This window comes from Mobula birostris, chromosome 4 (genome assembly GCF_030028105.1).
Source record: "Mobula birostris isolate sMobBir1 chromosome 4, sMobBir1.hap1, whole genome shotgun sequence".
Classification (NCBI taxonomy): Eukaryota; Metazoa; Chordata; class Chondrichthyes; order Myliobatiformes; family Myliobatidae; genus Mobula; species Mobula birostris.
Genome location: NC_092373.1, coordinates 67,772,552 through 67,796,488, shown reverse-complemented (window position 1 = coordinate 67,796,488; position 23,937 = coordinate 67,772,552). Strand labels below are relative to the sequence as shown.

Here is a 23,937-nt window from a genome sequence, read left to right as displayed (position 1 = left end):
ATGTGAGAAATTGGCCAATAAACAATGTAAAAAAGATGGGGTGGCCAGTCTTTGGAGATCTGGAAAAGGAAGAATGCGATGTTGTCTATCTTCTTTTAGACTGGAGAATATAACAATGCCCTGAAAACTGTTTCTAATTCAGTGATATGAAGAATACTGGCTGATTTAGGTCTTGGAGATGAAACAGGACAAGCAGCTAATGGCAAATTGTGGAAAACTGGGAAATAAGAATCAAACATGAGGAATTCTGCAGATGCTGGAAATTCAAGCAACACACATCAAAGTTTCAACTTTGAAATAAGAATCAAGTTTTGCTGGTTATGACAACAAAACCTATCACCAGCAATGCTGAGAAAGAGGTTTCCAGCTTAATGGCATCTTTCAGCACTGTCCATGGCTCTTCCAGTACACATTCTAGAAACCTTTTAAATGTAATGAGGGTTTCTGCCTCTTGAACTCTTTCAGGCAAGGAGTTCTGACCCCTACTATCCTCTGGGGCAAGACCTCCTACTAATTTCTTTTACTATTTGACCCCAGATTGTTGACCCTTTTGCTGAAAGAAATGAGTCCCTCCTTCTAATTTTGTTTAGGTTCTTCATAAATTTTACAGATCTCAGTAATGTCTCTTCTCGGTTTCCTTTGCTGCAAAGAAAACAAGTCTTGAATCTTTTATCTTAGCTAAAAATTTTAAACCAGGTAACATCATCTATTTTCTATATTTTCTCCACACTGACTCCAGTGTAGTTGAGTCTGTCCTGTATACTGACAGACAGATCTGTATGCCATACCCAAGCTGTGACCTAACTAGTGTTTTATATTCTATTACTTGGCTATATCAGGAAAGTATTCCATATCCCTTATTAACCACCTTATTGATTTGTCCTCTCTGACATCACTTCAAGCTCCCTCTTTTCAAGTGTTCTTTAATTTTATTTTGTTCAGTAGGATTTCTTCAGCTCTTTGATATCCAGCATAGAAGCAGGGAGCTTTTCAGTCTTTTTGTCATGATGAACTGCATGTAAAGGTACCTGCTGCATTGTACTATATATCTTATGGTCTCCTTGTCTGATGCCTCACACCTTTGTGTCCCCCAGTTCATTGTATGAACCCTTGCTTTGTTGGACACTTCATTTTTTGCATTAAATTCCATTTGAAATTGTCCTACCCGATTGACCGCTCCAGTGTTATTCCTCCTGCCCCTCCAGTCAAAAGCTTTCCTCTATTTTTTTGTCAGCTCCAGGAATTACTGTTGTCACATCTGCAAACTGCACTCCTTAGTTGCTTATTATACAGTACTACTTTTTGCCTTCTGTTGCTCAGCTAGTTTTGGATCAAATTTACCACTGTATTCTGGATTCCATGGGCTAGGACATCAGGCATGGTTAATTGATACGTTGAAGACTAAAAGGCAGTTCAATTATGTTACATTAAATCAGCAGTAAATGCTCATTAAAATTATGCAATTGAGATAATGTTTGAAATTGGAATAAATAACTGAGGTTACTTTATATTTGTAGTCCAAAGATTACTGATGCTGAAGAATTACTTTTAAATTAAAAGATTTTTTACTGTTCCATTTTATTTCCCTCTGCTCTCCCCCTCCCTCCCCATCTTTGTCTTCCTCTCTCCCCTAATCCTTCCTGCATCTCTGATTGGGTATTCTACTCTCTTCCATTTCCTTCATGTTCCTTGAGGTATTCGTTGCAAAATCTATCAGTCTGGTTTTTAATTGCTTGTTTCCCCTATAAACTCAGAACACAGAATCCCTTTGGAGGGCAATGCACCATTTCCATCAATTGGAATGATACAGCACTACAATTAAGTCATCGTTTGTTTACAAGCCTTTAGTTACAGAGATTTGCATTCCCTATCATACTAGTTTCCATTTGAAATGAATGGTGAGTTCCTCAATTGATGCATAACACTGGAAAAGAATCATTATTCACTGCATGCCAATAATGGAGCTCCTTCCTTTCCCTGAGAATTGCAAGTGTGTAAAATTAATGTGTTTACTATTTTGCACAATTTGCAGTATTCAAAGCATTTTCCAGGATTTCTAATTATTTCTTAGGTATGTACTTCTCTTTCATAAAAGGATCTGAAAGTTGAAGTGTAGTCAGTTAATTTTAAAGTCTTCTCTTTTTTTCCACTTTTGTTTCCAATGGCAAGGACAATCTTCTTTCTCACACTTTACACAGACTGCACAATATCCTAAAATGACAACTACCTACATAAAATTTGATGGAAATTCCAACACCTCCACTTGTCTTGGACAGGATTTTTGCCAAATCTTGTATCCACTGCTCAGACAGAAGTCAGTGCTTCAGCAGCCAATGTACATTAAACAAACTTTAAAAAAATTTTTTTTACCTTCTGAAGTTCAGGTTAACAGTTCAGATCCTCACCCATAAGAAACCTTATGAAACTAGCAATGCAAAGTACCAATTAGCAAGGATGTCAGATGAAATATTACTTGTGATACACAAATAAGTCAATTATCCCTTGAACAAGAAACTTAAGGATGGGTTTATGCAGAATTAATTATTATAATGTTTAATTTGCCCATAAAATATTTTCAATTAAGGGATATTTCACTGCAGTACTTGGTTCATATATGCTAACAATAACATTTGTTCTTGTCTGAGTGCATACTTAGGTTAACTGACTGAACAAATTTGACAATCTCTCTTTATAAATTCAAACTCCAGTGAACAAAGGTTCATTTAACCCTATTCCACTAATCTTCAATGTATTTTTTGTGCTTGCTTATCTGGATGTATCAGATACATTAAAATGGTGCAATAATGGGTGAGTCTTTGAGCGCAGCTTCATGGGAATTATCAAATATTCCAATTTAAGACTACTACAGCTGAAATTCACAGTCACAGCCATGGGTTCTTGAGTAAGCAACATTGTTTTAAGACATTTAAAAAATTATCGATCTTCAAAATTGGCAGATGCTGGACAGCAGACTCAGGTCATGAGTGCAGTTCCTCTTAAAGAAAATGGAAATGTGAAAGACATGCTGGGCTACAGGTACGATGGAAATGCAGAGGCCTTAGATCCCCACTTCCGACTATCCAACTGGAAAATATACAGTCCTGGAAAAATAAAATTGAAGACCTCAGAGGAGATTGTAGTACCAGAGGGATATCAGGGACTGCTTCACGAAATGCCTCCGCCATTTTGAATGCAGCACTACAGAATGATGGCTTCACCATTCATCGTAAATTCGTCAGTCAAGTTTTTTTAAATGCAGTGGGGAAGTATGCTTAATGTTTAACTCATGGTGGTGCGCAGGTGTGTCGGTTCCTTCTCAGTCTTGCTCACCCAAGCTGGAACACCTAGCAGTAAAATGCATCCATTTAGGCAGTTTTCGACCACCATTCTGGTAGTGGTGTACATTTCACCTCAGGTCAACATCAGGCCAGCACTGGAGGAGCTGTGCACCTTAATCAGCAGGCACGGAACTCTACGCCTTCATGTCTTTCCTATCATTCTGGGGGATTGCAACCAGGCCATCTTGAAGAAATATCTGAACAACTATCACCTACATATCGCTCATGGAACAAGAGGAGCCAAAACACTTGACCACTGTTATACCACCATCAAGAACACTTGCCTTGTCATTCCACGTCTGCACTTTGGAAAGTCCAATCACCTGGCTGTACTCCTACTCCTGGCATGTGGGCAGAGACTAAAGACGCAGTACCAGTGGTGAGGACCAAGCAGGTATGGTCAAGGGACTGCTTTGAGTTGGTGGACTGAGCAATATTCAGGGTTTCCTCTTTGAATCTGAATGACTACACCTTACTTGTCACCAACTTTATGAAGATATGAGTGGATGAGTGTGTGCCTTCGAGAACTTACTGGGCATACCCAAACCAATGGCGTGGATGAACTAAGAAATTCATCGTCCGGTCAGGGCGAGACTTGTGGCATTCAGGACAGATGATCCAGAACTATGCTAGAAATCCAGATTTTAAGAGTGAATAAATGATTCTGAATGAAGCTAGAGACAAAATTGGATGCATGTTAGCTCTGGCAGGGTTTTCAGGCCATTATTTCCTACAAGGCAAAACTTAATATTAATGGCTGTCATGCTTCAATCCCAGAGGAGATGAACACCTTTTATGATTGGAAAAGGATCTAGTGTTTTCCTGGCATATAGGACCCATAAATCTTCTTGGGCTTCCAGCTGAGTACAGGTACACCCTATCCTCGTTATATGCGTCTTCAGACTATGCGGATTCACAGTTATGCGAGGAACCTATTTCTACCAATGTCTCATTATATGCGTCCAAAATTCACAGTTATGTGAGGAGCACTGCCTTCCCGCCAATACAAGTCACGTGCACATGCTTCACAGTCTCACTGTTGGGATGAAAAGCACCGCTTTCTTGCCAATACAAGTCAGGTGCGCGTGCCTCACAATCTCTCTCCCGCCACTCTCGCATTGGTTTTGGCAAGGTGTGGATGCGCGATCTTAAACTTTTGTTGGTTTTACCTACGGTGCAGTGATTTTGTGCTTGAAATATTTCACTATGCCTCCTAAGCATCCGATGTCATGTCTTGGGCCGTCAGCCAAGCGGCAGAGAACCGCTTTAACACTTGAAAAAAAGTTGAAAATTATAAACAGCGTGGCATCAGCTGAAGGTAACACAGCTGTGGGACGCTACTGCCAGGAGCAGAATTTTGCCTTTAAAGTTCTTTTCTTGCTTGACAATGCGCCAGCCCATCCTAAACATTTGGACAGCATTCATCCTAACATAACAGTGCGTTTCCTGCCGCTTAACACAACATCACTGATTCAACCACTCGACCAAAGTGTAATCCACATTCAAGGCATGCGTGTTCTTTTTACGACGAACTATCTCTCAGATGCTGCAAGCAACAGACGATTTTGAAAATCCTGGGAGTTTACCAACGGTGAGGGAATGGTGGAAGTCGGAACACTTGGCATAAATGGCGATGGATGTGGACTCAGCATTTCAGTTGTTCCCTGCTGTCAACCCTTCTTCCCTACAAGCAAATTTAAAACAAAATGCTGCCAAGCAAACAACCAGGATCGGAAAAAGCTGCAGAAAGTTACAAACTCAGCCAGCTCCTTCATGGGCACTAGCCTTCCCAGCATCGAGGATGTCTTCAAAAGTCAATCCCTCAAAAAGGAGACATCCATCATTAAGAACCCCCATCATCTAGGATATGCCCTCCTCTCATTACTGCCATCAAGGAGCTACAGGAGCCTGAAGACACACACTCAACTGTTAGGATTTGTAACGCCAAAACATACAATTAATTGAAAGGAAAACAGAGAGCCGGGAAGGCGAGTCTAACTTAGGTTTTTTACTTCTAAGCCAAGGTGCCCGTGTATCACGTGTTGAGGCATGACCAACACTCCTCCCTGCTTAGCTATAAACTCTAACTCAATATAGAATGCATCTGAAACTTATGTACACTAAATACTATATACTACTATACAGATATCCACAGCATAGTAATTTTAAATTGTCCCATTCAGGCCCAAGGATGTAATCACTGTGGAGGATTTCTTACTCTTGTGGGATGATGTCTTTCCTGACAAGGGGGATCAATATGCTTCTCAGGTGAGACCTGTGGCTGTGAAACAATCTTAGGTTCTGGGCCGTCCTCCCTGGTGATTCTAGGAGCTGACTCTAGGACTGCAGGAAGTGGCTCTGACAGCTCTAGCCACTTTCTTTTCTAACACTCTAACAATTGCCACTGCTCTCCTCAACTGATCGACGTGTCGTCTCCGGATGATATCAGACACAATCTCCACTGTGAAGGAGAGTTGTCCAGTTTTGTCCGTAATCTTTCCGAGTACCCACTTTTGATCACCTCTGTAGTTCTTTGCCAGGATTGCTTGTCCAGGAGTGAAACATTGAACCTCCTTGTTTGAGGAGCCCTCAATCTGTCAAGCTCTTTGTCTTACATACTGCTTCTGAGACTGGGTTTGTGCTTGTTAATGTACTAAGTATGCAACAACAATGTTTTAGGAACAGCTTCTTCTCCATTGCCGTCAGATTTCTGAATGGACAATGAATCCATGTACGCTATCTTTTTTGCTCTCTTTTTGTACTACTTTTTAAATTTAATGTATGTGTATATATATATAAAATTATAATTTGTAGTTTTTTATTATATATTGCAATGTACTGCTATAAAATAACATATTTCACAACATACACCGGTGCAATTAAACCTGATTTGGATGGCAAACCCAAAATGATGAGGATGCTGGAAATCTGGAATGAAAACAAAAGAAGTGAAATACTTAGGAGTGTTCTCTTGGGGGAGTACTGTAGAATTAACATTAGTTGACCTGAAATGTTAAAGGTTTCTATCTTTATGTATGTTGTGTAACCTGCTCAGCGTTTCAAGTTTTCATTTAATCCAAGTGACAAGTCTGGTGCCCAGAATGAACTCCAGGTCATTTATAATTATCTACTTCCATTGTTTTATCATCTATGGAGGGAAATGAATAGTTAACATTTTGGGCTGAGATCCTTCATGATGCTGCTTGACAAGCTGAGTTCCTCCAGCATTTTGTGTGTGTTGCTCAAGATTTCGAGCTTCTGCAGAATCCCTTGTGGCGGGCAATTTACATAGCTGTTATCAGCCAAATTTAAAGTGCTGTGCCATCAATCACAGATGATTCAGAAATGTGCACTCATCTGTTGACTTCATATCTTGTGTCAATTTTAATCTCACCCATACAGTCACGGTTTTTTTCCAAATCGAGGGTGTCTAAAACTAGAGGACATAGGTTTAAGGTGAAAGGGGAAAGATATAAAGGGAATAGGAGAGCAAGTTTTTCACACAGAGCGTGATTGGTATATGGAACAAGCTGCAGAGGAAGTGGCAGAGATGGGTACGGTTACAACATTTAAAAGGCATTCAGACAGGTATGTGGCTAGGAAAAGTTTAAATGGAAACAGGCGAAACACAGATTTAGGTATGTATTTTGATTAGCATGGACTGCGTTATATAACTCTGACCCTATACAAATAAAGAACACTCAATAATAAAGCATAGTTAAATAGATTCATATCATTTGACCATGACCAAATTAGAATTGCTCATGATCTATTTATTCTGTTCATGCTACCAATTATTCTCTTTCTCAAAGCTAAATTCCTCTGTGTCATTTCAAAGACTTTGTTTCTCTGCTCTGGGCAGATTTCCCCTCATAGTTTTTATGGTTATAGCTAGTTGTTCATTCCCGCTGCATATATGAAATACTGCAGATGCCATAAATGAGACAGAAAATTCTTCACAGTTTGTTGGGTTGCAGCAGAGAGAGTTAAAATTCCAGATTTCTGACTTTTCCTCAGTATTGGCTCAAAGTTGGTTGCATTTAGCTGTATACCTGTTTATGGGTGAACTTGAACTTGAAAAGCTAAAGATAATATAAGGGGAAAGGACAGAATAAAATATGTGTGTGTGTGTGTGTGTGTGTGCGCGCGCGCGTGCGCGCGCAGACACACATGCGAGAAAGAGAGAGGAAAGATTTGAAAAATTGTTTGTGTTATTTGTGTCTATACATAATTTGGATACCTTTTGATACATTTAAATTCCTAATGGTGATTTTGGAATATAGAAGGTAACCTTGGATCATCTGTATCTCACATTCCTGGATCATGAACAGTGGAAGAATAAGATTGCTATGTCAACAGGGGTCACCACTCTGACAGAAAACAAGACATGGCCAGATCACTGGCACTGCTTGATTGAAGTAAATCTGATACAGAAATTTGAGAGGGATGCAATTTTTTTTTGGATATGTATTACAAGAAAGAAATGTTTTGTGCCTCTGAGGGTGGTTTTAATTTATTTCAGAAAAAGAAGAATTGTTTCTTGTTGATAAATTTTACAAAAGATTGACAAGGTTTACTTTCTGAATTCCTGGCTTGATACTAGCATTTAAAATACTTGAATGAACATACAACTTGTCTTCCAAGGAAATCACATACTAAAACAGTTCATATATTTTCTGCCTCCGGAGAAACAGTCATTCTCTTCAGCTTTCATGAAACAAATATAACTCCCGGTATGATTTAAAAAAAAATACTTGTATCAGATCCTGCCATTTCTGTTCCAAAGCATCAGTCTGTGATATTGGTTCAGTTTTACTCTCTCCATTAGCACAGCTAGGTTATATCTATTTGGATATGTTCCACACCTCTGCTGTGTCTGTATCGTCATCTGGCTGTATTTTCATTCTTTAATTAGCTTATGTCATTGCTTTTGTTCCAATTTTTCGTTCTCTTTTTGCTCCATTGACCGGTTAATCTTGTTTACAACTTACTCTGATCTCACCCCTGCTCGATCACCAATAATTCTTCAGTTTTATCCATTCCTCCCCAACCTTCTCTACAACGCAAAACTCACTTACTTTCTCTTTCCCTGTTCTAATGAAAAATTCTCAATCTGAAATGTTAACTCTATTTCTCTTTCCCAGGTTGCTGCTTGAGCCAAGGACTGTTTCAAGCATTTTCTCTTTTTATAGCATTGTCAATTTTCTTTTTTATTATCTTCTATAAACAAGGAGGATGTGCTTAAGGCGTGAGTGCAGGTGATTTAAGATAGAATATTTTCATTCAGAGGGTGATTGAAATTTGGAACACACTGCCCAGGTGCAGGAGGTTTTTCAACATTTAGGGAATATTTGGATGAGTACCTGAAACACCAGGGCTTTGAAAAGTTTGGTCTAAGTGCAGAAAAATGAGAATAATCCAAATAGATGGCATGGACGCAGAAGGATTAAGGATCAATAAATATGACCTTTCCTTTCCTCTCTACACACACACATTCCCTCCTTTCACTTTTCTATCTGTAGCTTTTCCATTTCTGATGAAATCAATTAAATCCCTTACTCTATTTCTGTACCTGCACAAACCATCTGTTCTGAGTGTTTCCAATATTTTCTGTTTTATTACAACCTCAGTTTTGTTTTTGTTCAATGTAAACTTAATTCCTATACATGCTTACTTCAATATTTTATCTGGTTTGAAACCTTTTCTAATATTGATGTTCATATCTAGGAGCCACATTAGGGAGATGCAATTACAGCTCGGTGTGTTCCGGAGTTTGAGGTTCAATTCCAGTTCCATTCCGTAAGGACTCTCTGCACATCCTCTCCCTGTAGAATGCATGGGTTTTCACCGGGTGCTCCAGTTTCCTCCTACAGACTAAAAACATGCTGGGTAGGTTAATTGGTCATTGTAAATTGTTCCATGATTAGAGAGGAACCAGGGTTGCGGGGTTGCTGGGCTGGCATGGCTCAAAGGGCCCACACTGTGTTGTATCATTAAATAAATAAAGAAGATGAATCCTAATAACTATTGAATAAACCAGAGACAAGGGAGTACAGATCCTGGAGATCTGGAGCAACATACAAATGACATGGAGGAACTCAATGCGTCAGGCAGCCCCATGGAGGGAAGTCAACCAGTGACATCTCAGGATTGATTAGTCTTGACCCGAAATATTGACTTCATTTCTCTCTATAGATGTTGTGTGACCCACTGAGATCCTCCAGTTCCTTTATGTTTTGCGTTGAATAAACCATTCCTTTTTTAAAAACATGTAGATTGGGTGAACCAAATTGGTAAAGGTGCTGAGGAAGAGGATGTCTTGGAATGTATGCGGGATGGTTTTTTGAACCAACATGTCGAGGAACCGACTAGCGAGCAGGCTATTCTGGACTGGGTTTTGAGCAATGAGGAAGGGTTAATTAGCAATCTTGTCGTGAGAGGCCCCTTGGGTAAGAGTGACCATAATATGGTGGAATTCTTCATTAAGATGGAGAGTGACATAGTTAATTCAGAAACAAAGGTTCTGAACTTAAAGAGGGGTAACTTTGAAGGTATGAGACGTGAATTAGCTAAGATAGACTGGCAAACGACACTTAAAGGATTGACGGTGGATATGCAATGGCAAGCATTTAAAGATTGCATGGATGAACTGCAACAAATGTTCATCCCTGTTTGGCAAAAGAATAAATCAAGGAAGGTAGTGCACCCGTGGCTGACAAGAGAAATTAGGGATAGTATCAACTCCAAAGAAGCAGCATACAAATTAGCCAGAGAAAGTGGCTCACCTGAGGACTGGGAGAAATTCAGAGTTCAGCAGAGGAGGACAAAGGGCTTAATTAGGAAGGGGAAAAAAGATTATGAGAGAAAACTGGCAGGCAACATAAAAACTGACTGTAAAAGCTTTTATAGATATGTAAAAAGGAAAAGACTGGTAAAGACAAATGTAGGTCCCCTGCAGGCAGAAACAGGTGAATTGATTATGGGGAGCAAGGACATGGCAGACCAATTGAATAATTACTTTGATTCTGTCTTCACTAAGGAGGACATAAATAATCTTCCAGAAATAGTAGGGGACAGAGGGTCCAGTGAGATGGAGGAACTGAGCGAAATACATGTTAGTAGGGAAGTGGTGTTAGGTAAATTGAAGGGATTGAAGGCAGATAAATCCCCAGGGCCGGATGGTCTGCATCCCAGGGTGCTTAAGGAAGTAGCCCAAGAAATAGTGGATGCATTAGTGATAATTTTTCAAAACTTGTTAGATTCTGGACTAGTTCCTGAGGATTGGAGGGTGGCTAATGTAACTCCACTTTTTAAAAAAGGAGGGAGAGAGAAACCGGGGAATTATAGACCGGTTAGCCTAACGTCGGTGGTGGGGAAACTGCTGGAGTCAGTTATCAAGGATGTGATAACAGCACATTTGGAAAGCAGTGAAATGATCGGACAAAGTCAGCATGGATTTGTGAAAGGAAAATCATGTCTGACGAATCTCATAGAATTTTTTGAGGATGTAACTAGTAGAGTGGATAGGGGAGAACCAGTGGATGTGGTATATTTGGATTTTCAGAAGGCTTTTGACAAGGTCCCACACAGGAGATTAGTGTGCAAACTTAAAGCACACGGTATTGGGGGTAAGGTATTGGTGTGGGTGGAGAGTTGGTTAGCAGACAGGAAGCAAAGAGTGGGAATAAACGGGACCTTTTCAGAATGGCAGGCGGTGACTAGTGGGGTACCGCAAGGCTCAGTGCTGGGACCCCAGTTGTTTACAATATATATTAATGACTTGGATGAGGGAATTAACTGCAGCATCTCCAAGTTTGCGGATGACATGAAGCTGGGTGGCAGTGTTAGCTGTGAGGAGGATGCTAAGAGGATGCAGGGTGACTTGGATAGGTTGGGTGAGTGGGCAAATTCATGGCAGATGCAATTTAATGTGGATAAATGTGAAGTTATCCACTTTTCTGGCAAAAATAGGAAAACAGATTATTATCTGAATGGTGGCCGATTAGGAAAAGGAGAGGTGCAACCTGACCTGGGTGTCATTATACACCAGTCATTGAAAGTGGGCATGCAGGTACAGCAGGCGGTGAAAAAGGCGAATGGTATGCTGGCATTTATAGCGAGAGGATTTGAGTACAGGAGCAGGGAGGTACTACTGCAGTTGTACAAGGCCTTGGTGAGACCACACCTGGAGTATTGTGTGCAGTTTTGGTCCCCTAATCTGAGGAAAGACATCCTTGCCATAGAGGGAGTACAGAGAAGGTTCACCAGATTGATTCCTGGGATGGCAGGACTTTCATATGAAGAAAGACTGGATGAACTGGGCTTGTACTCGTTGGAATTTAGAAGATTGAGGGAGGATCTGATTGAAACGTATAAGATCCTAAGGGGATTGGACAGGCTAGATGCAGGAAGATTGTTCCCGATGTTGGGGAAGTCCAGAACGTGGGGTCACAGTTTGAGGATAGAGGGGAAGCCTTTTAGGACCGAGATTAGGAAAAACTTCTTCACACAGAGAGTGGTGAATCTGTGGAATTCTCTGCCACAGGAAACAGTTGAGGCCAGTTCATTGGCTATATTTAAGAGGGAGTTAGATATGGCCCTTGTGGCTACGGGGGTCAGGGGGTATGGAGGGAAGGCTGGGGCGGTGTTCTGAGTTGGATGATCAGCCATGATCATAATAAATGGCGGTGCAGGCTCGAAGGGCCGAATGGCCTATTCCTGCACCTATTTTCTATGTTTCTATGTTTCTATACTGGGAGACTTATTCATTTCATTGAGGCTGAAAAGGAAGTCTGCTTACCGGTGGGTTGAACTAAGAAATTGCAGGGGTAAAAGGACCCTGATGGCAGTTATATACAGGCCTCCAATCAGCTGCAGTGATGTGGACTACAAATTACAACAGGAAATAGAAAAGGCTTGTCAGAAGGGCAGTGTTATGATAATTGTGGGGGATTTTAACACGGGAGTGGATTGGGAAAATCAGGTCAGCAGTGGATCTCAAGGGAGAGAATTTATAGAATGTCTGCGAGATGGCTTTTTAGAACAGCTTGTTGTTGAGCCCACTAGGGGATCGGCTGTACTGGATTGGGTATTGTGTAATGAACCAGAGGTGATTAGAGAGATTGAGGTGAAGGAACCCTGAGGAGGCAGTGATCATAACATGATTGAGTTCACTGTGAAATTTGAAAAAGAGGAGCCAAAATCTGATGTGTTGGTATTTCAGTGGAGTAAAGGAAATTACAGTGGCATGAGAGAGGAACTGCCAAAGTTGATTGGAAAGGGACACCGGCAGGAAGGACGGCAGAGCAGCAGTGGCTGGAGTTTATGCGAGAAGTGAGGAAGGTGCAAGACAGGAATATTCCAAAAAAGAAGAAATTTTCCAATGGAAAAAGGATGCAACCGTGGCTGACAAGAGAAGTCACAGCCAAAGTTAAAGCAAAGGAGAGGGCATACAAGGAAGCAAAAATTAGTGGGAAGACAGAGGATTGGGAAGTTTTTAAAAGCTTACAAAAGGAAACTAAGAAGGTCATTAAGAGGCAAAAGATTAACTATGAAAGGAAGCTAGCAAATAATATCAAAGAGGATACTAAAAGCTTTTTCAAGTATATAAAGAGTAAAAGACAGGTGAGTGTAGATATAGGACCGATAGAGAATGATGCTGGAGAAATTGTAATGGGAGATAAGGAGATGGCGGAGGAACTGAACAAGTATTTTGCATCAGTCTTCACTGAGGAAGACGTCAGCAGTATACCGGACACTCAAAGGTGGCAGGGAAGAGAAGTGTGTGCAGTCACAATTACAACAGAGAAAGTACTCAGGAAACTGAATAGTCTGAAGGTAGATAAATCTCCCGGACCAGATGGAATGCACCCTCGTGTTCTGAAGGAAGTAGCTATGGAGATTGCAGAGGCATTAGCGATGATCTTTGAAAAGTCGATAGATTCTGGCATGGTTCCGGAGGACTGGAAGATTGCAAGTGTCACTCCGCTATTTAAGAAGGGGACAAGGAAGCAAAAAGGAAATTATAGACCTGTTAGCTTGACATCAGTGGTTGGGAAGTTGTTGGACTCGATTGTCAAGGATGAGGTTACAGAGTACCCGGAGGCATATGACAAGATAGGCAGAACTCAGCATGGATTCCTTAAAGGAAAATCCTGCCTGACAAACCTATTACAATTTTTTGAGGAAATTACAATTAGGCTAGACAAGGGAGATGTAGTGGATGTTGTACATTTGGATTTTCAGAGGGCCTTTGACAAGGTGCTACACATGAGACAACTTAACAAGATAAGAGCTCGTGGAATTACGGGAAAGCTACATACGTGGATAGAGCATTGGCTGATTGGCAGGAAACAGAGAGTGGGAATAAAGGGATCCTATTCTGGTTGGCTGCCATTTACCAGTGGTATTCCACAGGGGTCCGTGTTGGGGCCGCTTCTTTTTGCATTGTACATCAACGATTTGGATTATGGAATAGATGGCTTTGTGGCTAAGTTTGTTGATGATACGAAGATAGGTGGAGGGGCCGGTAGTGCTGAGGAAACAGAGAGTCTGCAGAGAGACTTGGGTAGATTGGAAGAATGGGCAAAGAAGTGGCAAATGAAATACAATGTTGGAAAGTGTATGGTTATGCACTTTGGCAGAAGAAATAAATAGGCAGACTATTATTTAAATGGGGAGAGATTGCAAAGTTCTGAGATGCAACGGGACTTGGGAGTCCTCTTACAGGAAACCCTTAAGGTTAACCTCCAGGTTGAGTTGGTGGTGAAGAAGGGGAATGCAATGTTGGCATTCATTTCTAGAGGAATAGAGTATAGGAGCAGGGATGTGATGTTGAGGCTCTATAAGGCGCTGGTGAGACCTCACTTGGAGTACTGTGGGCAGTTTTGGTCTCCTTACTTAAGAAAGGATGTGCTGACATTGGAGAGGGTACAGAGAAGATTCACTGGAATGATTCCGGGAATGAGAGGGTTAACATATGAGGAACGTTTGTCCGCTCTTGGACTGTATTCCTTGGAGTTTAGAAGAATGAGGGGAAACCTCATAGAAACATTTCAAATGTTGGAAGGTGTGGACAGAGTGGATGTGGCAAAGTTGTTTCCCATGATGGGGGAGTCTAGTATGAGAGGGCATGACTTAAGGATTGAAGGGCACCCATTCAGAACAGAGATGCGAAGAAATTTTTTTAGCCTGAGTGTGGTGAATCTATGGAATTTGTTGCCATGGGCGGCAGTGGAGGCCAAGTCATTGGATGTATTTAAGGCAGAGATTGATAGGTATCTGAGTAGCCAGGGCATCAAAGGTTATGGTGAGAAGATGGGGAAGTGGGACTAATTGGGGAAATGGATCAGCTCATGATAAAATGGCGGAGCAGATTCAATGGGCCGAATGGCTGACTTCTGCTCCTTGGTCTTATGGTACTTTTTAATGAAGAAGCAGTCTGGTCTTATTTAGCAAGTGAGATCCAAATTCAGTTCCGTTGCATGCTCATTCTTCCATTTTAAATGGAAGTACCAGGTCAGGAATTCCCACAGTAAACTTTGTTGATCTTTTGCATAACTTATTCATAGTAAGCACTTCCTTCAGTTTATTGAATATATTAAAACCAAGCCTTTTTCTTGAAAAAGAAATTATTCAAAAGATACAGCTCGGAAAGTTCTCAGGCAGAATTAATTAAATTGGGATGGCTAGTGCCAAAGTCATGTCTTGTTTTAGAACATAGAAAATCTACAGCACAATACAGGCCCTTCGGCCCACAGAGTGGTGCCGATCATGTCCCCACCTTAGAAGTTACTAGGCTTACTTATAGCCCTTTTCTTTACTAAGCTCCATGTACCTATCTAAAGGTCTCTTAAAAGACCTTATCGTATCCGTCTCCACCACCATTGCCGGCAGCCCATTTCACGAACTCACCACTCTCCGAGTAAAAAACTTACCCTGACCTCTCCTCTGTACCTACTCCCCAGCACCTTAAACCTGTGTCCTTTTGTGGCAACCATCTCAGCCCTGGGAAAAAGCCTCTGACTATCCACACGATCAATGCCTCTCATCATCTTATACACCTCTATCAGGTCACCTCTCATCCTCCATCGCTCCAAGGAGAAAAGGCCAAGTTCACTCAACCTATTCTCATAAGGCATGCTCCCCAATCCAGGCAACATCCTTGCAAATCTCCTGTGCACCCTTTCTATGATTTCCACAGTCTTCCTGTAGTGAGGCGACCAGAACTGAGTACAGTACTCCAAGTGGAGTCTGACCAGGGTCCTATATAACTGCAACATTACCTCTCGGCTCTTAAACTCAATCCCATGGTTGATGAAGGCCAATACACTGTACGCCTTGTCCATCAACTTCTCCATCAACTTACCAACCACTGAAGTAAGACTCACTGGTCTATAATTTCCTGGGCTATGTCTACTCCTTTTCTTGAATAAAGGACCAACATCTCCAACCCTCCAATCCTCCAAAACCTCTCCTGTCCCCATTGATGATGCAAAGATCATCGCCAGAGTCTCAGCAATCTCCTCCCTTGCCTCGCACAGTAGCCTGGGGTATATCTCATCCGGTCCTGGTGACTTATCCAACTTGATGCTTTCCAAAAGCTCCAGCACATCCTTTTTCTTAATATCTACATGCTCAAGCTTTTCAGTCTGCTGCAAGTCATCTCTACAATCACCAAGATCCTTTCCCATAGTGAATACTGAAGTAAAGTATTCATTAAGTACCTCTGCTATTTCCTCCATTTCCATACACACTTTCCCACTGTCACATTTGATATGTCCTATTCTTTTACGTCTTATCCTCTTGCTCTTCGCATACTTGTAGAATGTCTTGGGGTTTTCCTTAATCCTGCCCACCAAGGCCTTCTCATGGCCCCTTCTGGCTCTCCTAATTTTCTTCTTAAGCTCCTTCCTGTTAGCCTTATAATCTTCTAGATCTCTGACATTACCTAGCTCTTTTAACCTTTTGTAAGCTTTTCTTTTCTTCTTGACTAGATTTATTACAGCCTTTGTAAATCATGGTTCCTGTACTCTACCATAACTTCCCTGTCTCATTGGAACGTACCTATGCAGAATTCCACACAAATATCCCCTGAACATTTGCCACATTTCTTCCGTACTTTTCCCTGAGAACATCTGTTCCCAATTTTAGCTTCCAATTTCCTGTCTGATAGCCTCATAATTCCCCTTACTCCAATTAAACGCTTTTCTAACTTGTGTGTTCCTATCTCTCTCCAACGCTATTGTAAAGGAGATATAATTATGGTCACTATCTCCAAAATGCTCTCCCACTGAGAGATCTGACACCTGACTAGGTTCATTTCCTAATACTAAATCAAGTGCAGCCTCTCCTCCTGTAGACTTTTCTGCATATTGTGTCAAGAAACCTCCCTGAACACACCTAACAAACTCCACCCCATCTAAACCCCTTGTTCTAGGGAGATGCCAATTGATATTTGGGAAATTAAAATCTCCCATCATGACAACTCTTATTATTACAATTTTCCAGGATCTGTTTCCCTATCTGCTCTTCAATATCTCTGTTGCTATTGGGTGGCCTATAAAAAACACCCAGTAAAGTCATTGATCTCTTCCTGTTCCTAACCTCCACCCACAGAGACTCCATAGACAATCCCTCCATGGCGTCCACCTTTTCTGCAGCCATGACACTATCTCTGATCAACAGTGCCACGCCCCCACCTCTTTTGCCTCCTTCCCTGTCCTTTCTGAAACATCTGGCACTTGAAGTAACCATTCCTGTCTCTGAGCCATCCAAGCCACCACATCATGGCTCCAAGTACTGATCCATGCTCTAAGCTCATCGGCTTTGTTCACAGCACTCCTTGGTTAAAATAGACACATCTCAAACCTTCGGTCTGAGTGCATCCCTTCTGTATCACCTGCCTATTCTCCCTCTTGCACTGTCTACAAGCTTTCTCTGTTTGTGAGCCAACCGCCTCTTCCCCAGTCTCTTCACTTCAGTTTCCAACACCCAACAATATTTGCGTAGAAGTGTACAGTATCATACAGGGTAGAGTTCAACTTGTCTAAGCTAATGCCATTTACCTATATTTGGCTCATATCACTCCAAACCTTTCCTATCTATGTGCCTGTTGTAATTGTTCCTACCTACCATTCCTCTGGTATCTCCTTCCATACACCCAGTACTCTCTGTGTGGAAACATTTGCTCCTCAGGTTCCACTTAAAGTTCTCCTCTCTCACCATCAACCTATGCTTTCTTGTTTTTGACTTTCCTAGCTTTGGGAAATAAGGATTGTGACTATCCCATGTTAATTATGCTGCTCATGATTTTATAAATCTTTACAAGGTCACTGCTCAGCGTCCTTTGCTTCAGGGGAAAATCGTTATAAAGGCAAAATATAAGAGTAACGTAGTTGTACTGTATGACAGAATTTTATGCACAGGATGTGGTGCTGCAAGGAAGTCCAATGCTTATTGCCTATTTATTATTCTGTTTATTGTGATCCAAAAGAATTGGGCTGGACATTTTCCCCATAGCTTTGTGGATAATTTACAGAATGTACTTCAACTGTGCTATTGTGACCATTGACATGACTTAAATTACTTTTCATACAATAAGAAACAGCAGCATGAGTTCTTGATTTTCTTCTGCCACTCAGTAAAATCCCACAGTTACTCATTGGTCTCAGCTCCATTTCCTTATCTGATCCCTTTGATTCCTCTGTAGTGCTGAATCTATGAATATAGCTAATGACACAGTATCCTCACCTCCACTACTCCTAATGTCCCCCTAAAATCTCTTTAAGGTAGAGATTTTGAAAGATTCACAATTTTTCTCTGAAGAATTTCCTCATCTGTTTTAAATGGTCAACCCCTTTTCCAGGGATATTCCTCATGGATAAACAACTACTGGATCACTGTACCTTAATAAACAAAACATTGGTTCAATGAAGCAACACAACAGAAATTATAGAGAAGTAAATTATGCATGTCAACTGTGAAATAGGAGAACGATTTGATAGGTGATTTTAAATCCATCTCCCAGGTTGGCTCAAAAATGTTTTGAGATTCAGGCATGGCACAAGCCATTTTCAAAATAATTCTCTCAATAATTCTCCATTTTGATGATAAATGAGTAGGTTTTTGCTAACATTTTCAGTGGTGATTATAAAGCCTGTTGCCATTATTCATACAGGCTTGATAAAGTGTCAGCACATTGTGCCATAAGCTGCATCAAAGATTGCAAAATAAAGAGACAAGAAAGGGGAATAAAAAAGGGTTGTAGAATGGAACCATGCTGTGCAAATGGTGCTTTTAAATCTTGTTTTGACAATGTTTAATGTCGAAAATTTTAACTCTCTTAAACTAATCAGATGAAATTGTACGTGCTTGCCATTTTACTGTGTTCTTCTGACTCATCCAACAAATTTAGAATTGGCTTTAGCGACAGCTTGACTCACAGTTTCTCCATCCCACAATTTAAAATAGGATCTTCGGTATAAAGTCTTTACAGTACATCTGCCTATCAGGGCTATTTTTCAAAGAATTGCATGTGAGGGGCAGGATGGTGGGTAGGAACCTGGAAGTGTTCAATTTTGCCATTATAACTGTTTTTTTGTACCCTGCAGAATATAAGGTCAAGACGTTGGACCAGAATTAAGCTATTTGGCCCATTGAGTTGGCTCTGCCTTTCAATCATGGCTGTTCTTTGAAAACAAAATTGTGTTTTTTTTGTCAACATCATTCCCTGGCGTTCTCTCTGCAAACTTTAATCCCTTTACTAATCACAAATCTATCAATCTCTGCCTTAAATACACCCAATAACTTGGCCTCAATAGATTCATCATCCTCTGGCTGAAGGAGCTCCTTATCTCATTTCTAAAGGGATATCCCTTTATTCTGATGTTGTGCCCTTGGATCCTAGAATCTCCTTCTAATGGAAAAATCCCCCGTGTCCATTCTGCCCAAGCCTAAAAAGACTTATGAATTAGGGAAAAGAGTAGTATATGGCCCTTAAAGCTTGCTCCATCATTTAACAGATCATGGCTGAACTGAATGTAGCCACTACTCCACATTCATGTCTATTTGGGCTAACCTTTCACCCTTTGGTTATCAAGAACCTTTTTATTTCTGCCTTAAATATATTCAAAGATTTTGCTTTTTTAAGACTTCCAAAGAATCACAACTCCTTGTTTTATTCTGTCTCACAGTCACCTCAATTCTGTCCTGAATAAGCAACATCTTTAAACAATTCAGGAAACACCCTTTCCAAATCATCAGGATCTTGCATGTTTCAGTCCATCTCACTCATCTAAACAGTATTGGATCCAAGCCAGGCCCGTAAACCCTTTCTAATATAGCAAACTGCTCTTTCAAGTATCTATCTGGTACACCACCTCTGAACTTTTAAAAATACATTAAAGTTCTTCATTAAATAAGACCTCATCTGTGTTTTTAAATGATCATTATCCCTTACAGTGACTGCATCCAGAGGTTAGTGACTTCTCCAGGTGTGTGTTCCATAAAAGGCCACATTCTACTCTGCTAAGTGGGCAGTTTTATTAAAACAGTGGCTTCTCTTCACCTACACTTTGGATTTACATAAATCTAGATGACCTCAGTCTTTAATCTTGTCAAGCAGGGACACAACCTTTATAAATAGAAGCTAGGCTGGGAAGTATTGGATGGGTTTTATTATTCTGGGAGGAGTTGTAATCCCAGAAGCAGAGATATGGAATGCAAAATACTGCTGGTGGTTGTGCTGTCATTAACATTTTTTCAAGAATTGCAAACCCTATTTGAATGTATCATCTAATTCATCAGGTTCAGCCAAATGGTCAAACTGTGATGAACTAATTACCTTGCTTCCACAATTAAATTCTCAGTCTTACATAACTATATTCAATGGATTTTGAAATCTCCACAATATTGCTTCTTTAAATCATTCCCAATGTGCCTCCAAGTTAGGATTGCATTAATGGTATCTACACTTTTTCATCCTCAGTTCAACATAGTATATCTGATGTTTACCTGTGACCAAAGGTATATCTCAAGGTATTACCAGAAATGTCAATAGAAATTGAATGTTAAAGGTAGAGCAAGTGACCTGCATATGTAACAAAAAAGGAGGAAACGCTTCATCAATTTTGAAAGTAGATGATTGGATCCTTATCATTTCACTGATGTTAGACTCACTTTAGACCATAAGACCATAAGACATAGGAGCAGAATTAGGCCAGAAGTGTCAATAGGAATTGAATGTTAAAGGTAGAACAAGTGACTTGCATATGTAACAAAAAATGAGGAAACTCTTCATTAATTTTAAAAGTAGACAATTTAAAGGATCCCTATCATTTCACTGATGTTAGACTCACTTTAGACCATAAGACATAGGAGCAGAATTAGGCCATTCAGCCCATCGAGTCTGCTCCAGTATTCCATCATGGCTGATCTCGGATCCTACTCAACCCCATACACCTGCCTTCTTGCCATATTCTTTGATGCCCTAACCGATCAGGAAACAATCAACTTCTGCCTTAACTATACCCACATACTTGGGTGACTTGGTCTCCTCCGTAGTTTGTGGCAGAACCTTCCACAGATTCAATACTGTCTGGCTAATAAAAATCCTGCTTACCTCTGTTCTAATTTTGAGGCTGTGCCCTCTAGTTCTGGATATCCCCACCATAGGAAACATCCCTCTCCACATCCACCCTATCTAGTCCTTTCAACTTTGCATTAATTGGCATATTTGCAGCAGCATTGTTGAATGTTCCATCTCTTGCTGCAGCTTTTCCATTTACTATGACCTCTATCAGCATGATGAATCAATGTCTCACAGTGGTGTTTCTCTGTTGCAGTATTGAACTTAACCTCTGTAGACAATAATGGGTGGAGGTTGGGGGCAGCGGATATTAGTGACCACTCCACCCAGTCTCTGTCCCTCAACAAGGATTTTCTCACTTCCATGGTGGTCTGTTCTTTTCTTCAGCTGCACTGTGGCTGCTATGTAGTATGTTTCCTACTAAAGGCACTGATGTTGATCTTCTGCTTCCTGTCAGAGCAATCCTATCCCAAGCTCAGTAGAAAGTTGTTGTTGAGAAAGCACACAAATAAATATTTAATGCATGAATCAAAGTGAAGACTATTCAAATGATTTTTAAAAAATGGATATTTTGCCAGTTCCCAAATGATTTTGTTCTTTGTGGGAAGTATGATTGGGCACTAGCAGTGCTTGAAGAACCTATATAGCATACCAAAGAAGAATGTGATTTCTAATTTACGGCCAAAGGTTCATTTACATACAGGTTTAACAAAATATCTACTTGATCTTCTAGGATTGTGAATAAGTGAAGTGAGCAGTCACTATTTAACAGAATACGATCATGGTTGATACTGCAGTTACCGTAAGGAGGGGATATCGAAATGTAATGGAGCAAGCATATTGTTTGGCATTCCTTCAATCATGACATTTTCATTGTATCTGTCATGTTGAGCGATAACTTGGATTTATGAGTCTCAGTAGGACAGTATTTCGAATATGGAGACAATGATAAATGCCTGCTTCCTTCTCGGCGTGCTTAATTGTTTGTATGAGAAACTGAAATCCTTTCAGCATAGTTCATGTTTCCTTGGTACAAAAATGATCGAAAACAGGATCAAAATGGATTGCAATGCCAAGAGAGCATGGACTTGTGTTTCTAATTGCTGTGGCCAGAGAGTCAGCAATCGCTCAAAAAATCCCTTTGGGGCGATTAGATGTTGCTGTTTTTTTATTCTTGTAGGCCTTGTACTGATGGTTTAACACAGTGCCTGGTCAACGATTTCTTTTCTTGCTTTAACAAGGTCTGAAGAACCCCCATTAGCATTTTTTTTTTGCTTCTCAGCTGTGTTTCATTATTTTTGCATATCCTTATAATCAGGTGAACAATTTGTTGTGTCATCATTCTGGCATTAGAGAAGTGAAGGTTGGGACTTGATTCTGTGAGGGGCCAATGGTTTTGATAAGTGGATCTAAGAAACGAGCAGTCCAATTTGAACCAGAAGAGTCTGCAGGCTCAACTGAAGTTCCCAGGAGTCAAAGAAGTCACAAGTAATTAACGGATTTTCTTTCCTTACAAGAATCTTTGGGCTTTTCTGCCTTCTTATTCCAGTACTGTTTATGTGCCCTTCATTTTGGTGTAGTCACTGCCAAACTAAAAGACCCAGGCCTAGAAATTTGGATATATTCGTACTGCAGTTTGTATTGTGCATCTCTAAATTTGTCATCTTCAGGGGACTCAGTAGTGATCCCTAAATGAAAAATACTGCCCAATATATCAGCTGTTTATTTTACAATGGACTTGTTGCCTCACATTATTTTTTAAAAAAATTTAATCTTCAACTGAATGCCATGTCTGATGATAGATAATTTGATTGTATCCGATAGTCCTGTGCATATATCACAACAACAGTCATTCTATGGATGTCAGTAATTGTGACCCATGTTTGATCACATCCTGGTTTTGCTCAATATCCTCAGGGGTTCGCCGTGTGGCTGGAATAACTAGATCAAGTTTCTGAATAGGAATGTGGGACACTTCTCTCCTCCCTAGTTTTAAATTCACAAATAATAAATTAAGTTAGCTAATTAAAGTAGGAACAGTGACTTACATTTATATAACAACAATAACCTTAATTTTTACAGAAATTTTAATTAAATAAACATGTCCCAAGGCCATTCATGGGAATTGGCACCAAGCCACTTTGAGAGTTTTTAGAATGCAAGATTTTATGAAGTGTTTTAAATGAGGAAATTAAGGTAGAGAAGAGAGGGGACTAGGTTTGGGGACTTAGCAGCTGAAGAAGTGGGAATCATTGGTAGAGTAATCAAGCATGATGTTGCTCAAAAGCTAGGATATGTTGGACAGTATTGGTTGAAGGTGTCTACAAAAGTAAACAGTGTTGAAATTATGAAGGGATTTTGAAAACAAGGGAGAGAATTTCAAAATCAAGGCATTGCTAAACTGTTGGCTAGCACAATTCAGTATGTACAGGGATGTGTGTGTACATGACTTAATGCAAGTGAGGATGCACCAGTTCATTTATGGAAAGTAACAATTTTAACATGATCTGCTATGAAAAACATAGAAAACCTACAGCACACTACAAGCCCTTCTGCCCGCAATGCTGTGCCGAACATGTACTTACTTTAGAAATTAACTAGGTTTACCCTTAGCTCTCTATTTTTCTGAGCTCCATGTTCCTATCCAGGAGTCTCTTAAAAGACCCTATCATATCCACCTCCACCATTGTCACCGGCAGCCCATTCCACAAACTCACCACCCTCTGCATTTAAAAAAAACTTACCCCTGACATCTCCTCTGTACCTACTTCCAAGCACCTTTAAACTGTGCCCTCTCGTGCGAGCCATTTCAGTCCTGGGAAAAAAGCCTCTGACTATCCACATGATCAATGCCTTTCATCATCTTGTACACCTCTAACAGGTCACCTCTCATCCTCTGCCACTCCAAGGAGAAAAGGCCGAGTTCACTCAACCTATTCTCACAAGGCATGCAACATTCTTGTAAATCTCCTCTGCACCCTTTCTATTGTTTCCGCATTGGATACTAAGTTA

The 23,937-nt window shown here is 40.5% G+C and overlaps 1 protein-coding gene across 3 annotated transcripts in view; it reads left to right on the top strand.

Moving 5' to 3' along the window:
- The window catches only part of pxylp1 (2-phosphoxylose phosphatase 1), a 221,033-nt gene that overhangs the window by 184,977 nt on the left and 12,119 nt on the right, over positions 1-23,937 (top strand). The gene's annotated exons all lie outside the window — the stretch shown is intronic.